At 38.6% G+C, this 7,589-nt stretch overlaps 1 pseudogene; it reads left to right on the plus strand.

Moving 5' to 3' along the window:
- Nucleotides 1-370: 370 nt before the first annotated feature.
- LOC115494564 (nucleoporin NUP42-like) lies at nucleotides 371-3,442 on the plus strand (annotated as a pseudogene).
- The last annotated feature ends 4,147 nt before the right edge of the window (nucleotides 3,443-7,589 follow it).

Below are 7,589 nucleotides of genomic sequence, written 5' to 3' on the forward strand. Positions count from 1 at the left end.
TATTTTCATATTGGACTTGCAAATTTATTTATAAAAGAGTGCTGGTGTGTCAGAAAAAAAATTCATTATCTCGGACTATTTCTGTGATTCCTAGAACTTACCTTATGGGATTAGCTACCCAAAAATGACACTGGAAATATGGTTCCTGTAAAAGAGAGTATACTTTTATCTAGGTCCAACAGCATGAAATATTTTCTGCTTGGAAGGAAGGATTTGTTCAATGAGGCTATTGCACCTGATTATGTGACACTGCATGGTACCAGGAATAAACAGACTTCAAAGACAGCAATGTGAACGGAAGAACAGCTAAAAGCTTTAGCAAAGACACCGAAAAAACAGGGAGAAAGGACATGGAAGAGATCTATGCAGCATGGAGCTCCAAGTAAGGCGTACCAGAAAAATGGAATTACTGTAAAAGAAGCTGCTTAAGTCTTACAGTCTTTTAACTGTTAGGAAGTAGATATGTTTCACAAGTTTTCTGAAGTTTTCATGAAACTACAGTGTGAAAGAGCTTTGCCTTTCATGCAAAAGTGCGACTCCTGGCTGGCTGACCCCAGGCTGGAGAAGTTACTTTGCTCTTTCCCTGGACTGTTATCCTACAGAACTCTTAAAAATTAAGTCACTCCAATTCAATTTTAGGTAACACTTAAAAAAATGTAACTAGCTGCTCTTTTCCTTCTATTCTTCTCCCTTCTCTTTCCTTTAACACCTGCCATCACATTCACCTAGGTGGTGGGAGGTGATTGGAATTCTTTCAGATGGAGAAGGGAATGGAATTCTATGCCATATAAAGTATTCTGCCCACCCAGAATTACATTATATAGATTACCTGTAAGGAAGTCACTGATACTTCCTCTGGTTTTGTCCTATAGATGACTGCTGTTCCACTTCTAAAGAAAATTTTTGGGACGTTCTACTTATTTCAGGAAGAAGGAAGAACCTTTTGGGAGGCACAGGTAGGATGACTTTGAGGCAAAGCAAGGATGAGGATGTGAGATGGAAGCTTATTCCCTGTAGCCCCTCAAAGTGATTTGAGACAACTTTCCCCTCCAAGTGCTGACTGTGAATTCTTTATGAGACACGGGTCCTTGGAGGGGGCAGAAAGGACAGGTATTGTAAGGCTGTTGATTCCTGTATGGCAGTAGGAACCTTAAAGCTGGACTATACACAGAGAAACGCAGTTTTCCAGCACCCAAAACTGCTGGTAGACCCAGACCAATGCTCCCTTCACTGTGTTGTATCTCCTGAAGAACCCCTGAGGTTAGCACTGACACACTACGAGTAGAATGAACAGAAATCTACATTGCTGCGGGTGCCACATGGGATTTGAAAGGATTTCTGTCAGCACTGGGCCCAGGAGGTTTACCATTGTTTGTTGGCTCTGTGTTTTCTTTCTTAAAAAATGTTAGGATACTGACATTTAATGCTGCCTGATTTGCATACAACTAAGCTATGTGGTATGGTAATTTTTGCTTTGTTTTTTTACACATTATTGCTATTGTTGTCAGTCTTTTGAGATTTGCTATTTATGCACTAAGTACTAAACAAAGCACTAGGATGCCACTTACCTTAATCTTTTCTGGACATTTTTCATATACAATGTTCCCTGCATAGTGACAGGTTCAGTACTATTAAAAAAACAGCAGGAGGAAAACCCAATTAAACTTGCAATTTTCCACCTAGCAAGGCACATATGCAGTGTGCCCACCAGATGACTTGCTCTGTCCTTGTCTGTGCAGGACATATCTACAGGAGGATTTTCCCTGGGGGCACAGCACGTCTCATTTCCTAAAACTGTTATCTTTCTGCAGAAGATAAATATGAATAAAACATTACCATAATGGCTTTCTTCACCTCAAGTATATATACTGAATTTACATGAAGGGCTAACATTTCAAAAGACTCTCCAGACCTCTGAAAGTTGCCTGGGCTTTCATTAGCAGTTTCGTTGTACACATCAGAATTGCTTCCCATGTTGTTCAGGCCATTGTGGGTGCAACTCCTCCATGCATGGGCACTTTAAGGCACTCTTGGTGTGACCCACAGGGAACCCAAACCCTGATTTATAGCAAACACAGGATGCAGTTTGTCTCCCATCACTTCATTTGTCCTCAAGCTCAACAATTTTGGCAAGCAAGTCCTCCCCATTTCCTCCATACTCAAAGGAGCAGTTTTTGATATAGGTATCTTTCTGCTCAATGATTCATCAGGCGTCTCCCATTTCAGGATGGGCTGAGTCATTTTTCTCTCTGTTCAACAATTAAGAGCCTAGATCACTTTCTTACTCAACAATTAACTCCAAAGCAATTAACATTAAAAGAGTTGAATCTTATTCTCAATTGAATCATTGTTCTTCAGTTACTATTTTTATGTCAGGGAATGATGACACTGTGACATAAATCCCAGGGAACTTGGATAAAGTAACACTCCTCTGAGAGTGTCCTGTTTTTGGCTGTGATAGGGTTAATTTTCTTGATAGTTTATACAGTGTTGTGGTTTGGGATTTAGTATGACAATAATATTGATAACACACTGATGTTTTGATTGTTGTAAGTAGTTCTTACCCTGGGTCAAGGACTTTTTGCAGGGCACATTTTCTGCATTTACAAACAGTCAAAATATTGCTGATGGCTATAAAGATGAAGAGACTTCTTGACTACGTAGAGAAAGACATGGAAATTTGGGAATCTTCAGGACAATGAATAGTTTAATCTTAGTCACCAATGAAAGAAAAGCTGAATGTCTCAGGCTTATCAGATTTCTTGCCAGAACAGTTCCATCTGGAGTGTTATGACTGCAGAGCAAACAGTAACATTCAGAAGTCTGCATAAATTCTGTCCACCAGAATGGACAATGGAAAAATCAGCTGCCTCAGTTGAAAGTTTTAAGTGCATTGACAAAAGCAGCTGTGCCATCTGAATTAAAGTACACAATCACTCAACCCTTGCCTTCCTTTGGATCTGGAGGACTGCAAACATCAAGTTTTGGGATGCCAAGCTTTCCCATGGACAGCAGTAGTAACAGTGCTACCAGTTTCTTCTTTACAATGATTTCCAGTCTTGCCAATGCATCATCATCTGGAAACTTGGTTTTGAGAGCATTTCTGCTGCTTGTAATCCTCCTGCTTTTGAGGCTACATCCTTGCCTAGCAATTCTTCTGCTGTGAGCTCTTCTAGCATCACTATGCTTACAATATTTGGAACACTTAATGCTGCAGCAGCAACTTCTGCCTCACAGTCCAGTAGCATTTTCTTTGGATAGACTGCCTGTGTCTCTGAACATAATATCATATCAGCACCTTCTGCACTCACAAACCAGAATACATGAAAAAAGTTATTTACACCAAAGAGCAGCTGAAGAATTGAAACAATTTGAAACAAAAAATATTGCAATGGGGAAAATTCCTCTTAAGCCATCTCTGCTAGAACTTTTAAATGTCTAGGACTTTCTAAGTTTATTTTTAAATGCTATATTTTCTCTAATAGCTCAACTACACATTTTTGTGGTTGAGTAAGGAAACAAAATGTTTCCATTTCAGTTAATTTCTGTTGCATCTTTAAGTCTTCTGCAGTAATAAACTCTCAGGTTAAAAAAAAAAAATATGAAGGTCAGGTTGAATGAGGTTTTAAGCAACCTGGTCTAGTGAAAGGTATCCCTGCCCAAGGCAGGAGAGTTGGAACAAAAATGTCCTTAAGGTCCTTTTCACCCCAAACCATTCTATGATTGTGTCTTTTCAGTTTCCTATGTTCTGTCAGTGAGGAGTGGCACAAGAAGCCAGGAGGCAGCAAGGCCAGGACAGCTGATCTGAACTGTCCACAGGAATGTTCCATACCATAGAATGTCATGCCCAGTATCTAAACTGGGGAGAATTGTCCCGGAGGGGGAGGTCGCTGCTTGGGAATAAGGTGGGCAGCAGTCAGTGGGTGGAGAGCAATTGCGTTGGGCATAACTTATTTCTCTTGGGTTTTATTTATATCTTTTTCTCCATTTCAATAAAATTTTGTTCTTCTTATTGTTGTTATTATCATGTTTATTATTTGGAGCATTGTTATATTTTACTGTATTTGAAGTCTGAAACTGTTCTTATCTCAGCCCATAGGTTTAACCTGTTTTCTGATTCTCCTTCCCACCACATCAAGACTGCATGGGGGAGTGAGAAAGCACTTGTGTGGTTGATGCCTGAGGTTAAACCAGAACAGAGTCAGGAGACCAAGAGTCCTAAGCAATAATCTCTATTCCAACAATATTTATGCACTTATAACTAGAACACAGATAAAACACACGAGTAGTGATAGAATTGACACCTTTCTGCCAATGTGTGGCTCTTACCATTCATTACCCAACTGTGTCACGTCCCTTTTTCCTCTGTGTCCCTGGAAGTTTACACTCCTGGATATCCAGTGGTCTGTCTGAAATGGGACAACTGCAGAGAGCACTTGCTTAGAGTGATTACTGTCCCAGCAGAAGGGTGCTGCTTTCTGTTTTGCCTGGCTAAGAGCTGAATTTTGACAGAAAAGAAAAGCACCTCTATTCCTCCCCAATAAGCACATATGTTTCTTATCCAACAGCTCATCATCTGAGCTCATGAAATAGTTCTAGGATGCAAATCCCACTCTTATCCCAGGATCAAGAGGGTGGGGAGGTATTGAGACAATTCAATTTCCACAGACTGTTTCAATGTATCCCTGTGGCTGTCTATTGCTAATACTAATCCTACATACCCAAGGGTCCCTACTAAATTCAGAATGAAATTAAGTACATAGCATGAGCTTAAAAATTATATTTCCAGGACAGGTACTTAACACTGGGTCCATTGTAAAACATGATATAGGATTTGGGTGCCCAGCCTGTTCATGAACTGCTGAATATCACTTCCCTGGGAGTCTGGAGACACCTTGTGTGGAGATCACAGATAGGTACTGTGTTTTACAGACAGAAGTGCAAAATCCATTAAAGAAGCCATAGCAACTAGTCTTTCAATGGATTGACTTTAATCCTTAAGACAAAACATTTATTTAAATGCATTATTGTGTGGACAACTTACTGATGCTTGGATTTTTAACAGGAATTACTTTCATCTGTTCTAAAAAGCAAAAGAATAAGCATACAAATTAAGACGGGTATGTTACTCAAATTATCAACCTAGCTTGTTCACCGGGAACAGTGAGATCATATTAGCATTACCATAGCCTAGATATTCTGCTCCTCAGCAAGAATGGCTCCCACATCATCCCAGCTATTCTGCCCAAGAAACTGCAGCCCTTCACCTGGGCTATCTGGCACAAGATGGCTTTGTGCCCTGTGCACAGACCCTAAGTGTCATGGGAAGTATAGTCATAAGGAAAGGGAAAACAATGCCATCCCAGACCAAGCTGTCAGCCCACCACAAACTGTTTTACCCAATTGCAGAAAATAAGAGATCCTTAAAAAATGTGCACACTGGGGGAAATCTTCCTGGAGCTATGCTTTGGATGAGCAAGGACAGAATCAGCCAGCTCGATGTAAATGACAGTCCCTTGCTCCCCTTGCTCAAACTTTCTCTTGCTCCTGCAAACTTGATATAACATTACTTTTACTAACCCAGGGCACAGCAAAGGAATAGCTGAAATTCAGCAGCTACACTGGCATGAAGAAAGGCCCACAGAGGAGCACTCCTCAACCCACAGTCTAAAGGTAAAATATACATCACCAAAGACAAAGGGACACTTTTCCTATTGTGCATTCAAAAGATGAAAATTGCATTTCAAAGGCTTGAATATGCTCCTACAAGGGAATGTAGAAGGGAACACAGCTCCTGTCACCTTCAGGAAGTGATGCAGTCATTTAAGCCAAAATCTTCCAGCTGGGAAGTTACTGCTGGAATTATATCAAGCATTTGACTTATGACACCATAGTACATGAAGCCCCATTCAATATTTGGGTGACAATGTTTGCTCATGCAAATTATATCCACCATACTCACTTTCAGCTTTTGTAATCACCAAAAAAAAAAAGTTGTGGTTTATGGAGTTTACAACTTTAATGTTTATATACCTTCTTTTGTCATTTTTACTCCCAATTTTTATCTCTTATGAACCAGGGTTGTTTGCATCAGTATGAAAGCCAAAACCAAGCTAGCAGAGTCAGTCTTCTGTCCCCCACACCAGAACATTGCACTTGCATTAAAATTAGGATTCAGCATGAGAGCCTAAAATTCTGAACAGGTCAAAATTATATGTATAATAGGGTTTTGGGGTTTTTTGTATTCCTGTTTAACAGCTTATTTCATCTACTGAGACTAATGAACAGAACAATTTATCTAATGTTTGCTGGGTTACTAGAGTTTACAAAGCCATCTGGAATCAGTTTTACTTTGTGTGTTCACATTATTAATAATCTGTTATTATTAATAATTAATAGTTATTCAACTGCATTTTTCTCTGTGCAGGAGATATGTGCCAGGTTTATGTTTGAATCAAATGTTTGTATGTTTGTATTTGTGGTCCAAATCTATCAAGAGAGACAACCACAGTCTGCAAACTCTTTACATTTTCTCATTGAACACAGCATGGACTACATGCTGCAGCTTTACCAGAGGTAAAGTGTGCCAAATCAACACAGGAATGGCTATAACTATTTTACATAAAGATATTTCTAGCTTTCAGTTTAAACCCAAAGAAGAGAATGTGTATGCCATTTTCAGAGTTAAATTTGTAAATTATGCTCTTCTTTGCTCTGTATTTCTCAGTTTCAGAAACTGCATGGATTACAGGGAAGAGTGTGTTCACCAGGGAGAATTGTTAGCACTTTTTCAAGACTTAGCCTCAAAACCAACTTCAGAGAGAAAGCAAAATATTGTTTCTTCTTGATAAAATATGAGAAAGGATTTTAATTTTCCTCTGGCTTTCTTGCTTTTAGCGAATTCATTGTTGTCAACAGATAGGTTTATAAGCAATGAAGAACAATGTTAAGTTTATTCAGAACTGAGTTTATTAGTCAAGCTAATCCTGAAGCTTTGCAGGAATTAATTGCAGGGATTCAGAAAGGATATTAAAAGACTCTTTTGATGAGCACCAATCAAAATATTTCTGATCTAGGCATTTCTTAGGACAATGAAACAGATAAGGAAAAATTTACCTTCGTATATTTTAACACTGAAGCATTCCCAGAAGTGCTTAAAATTCTGACTAATCCAAAAAAGAATTGCACTGAGAATAAAGTAGCTTAATTTTTTGTTTGGCAAATGTTTTTACTCATAAGCATTTTAATTAATTAAAAATATTCTAAAATATTTTAAAATACAGAGCAGACTGTTTTATAATTTTATATACTTTGCTTTCATATTTTGAAGACAGCTCATATTAACTTCAGGAAGAAGCATGTCTTCACAATCATACTAAACGTCTTGCCCTATTTTTTGATGTATCCATAGGTTCAGAATCAAATAATGAACATGTAACTAAAAAAAGAAGAGTAATATTTCTATTTGTTCCAGAGCTGACATTTTCTTAATAGATAGCATAGGTGGGATCCAACCCCACTTGCTACAAAAACAGTGACTTTAAGTTATATATCTGATTCTGGAGAATCTGGATCCATATATATTTTAG

Source organism: Taeniopygia guttata, chromosome 3, assembly GCF_048771995.1.
Source record: "Taeniopygia guttata chromosome 3, bTaeGut7.mat, whole genome shotgun sequence".
In the NCBI taxonomy this organism is placed as follows: Eukaryota; Metazoa; Chordata; class Aves; order Passeriformes; family Estrildidae; genus Taeniopygia; species Taeniopygia guttata.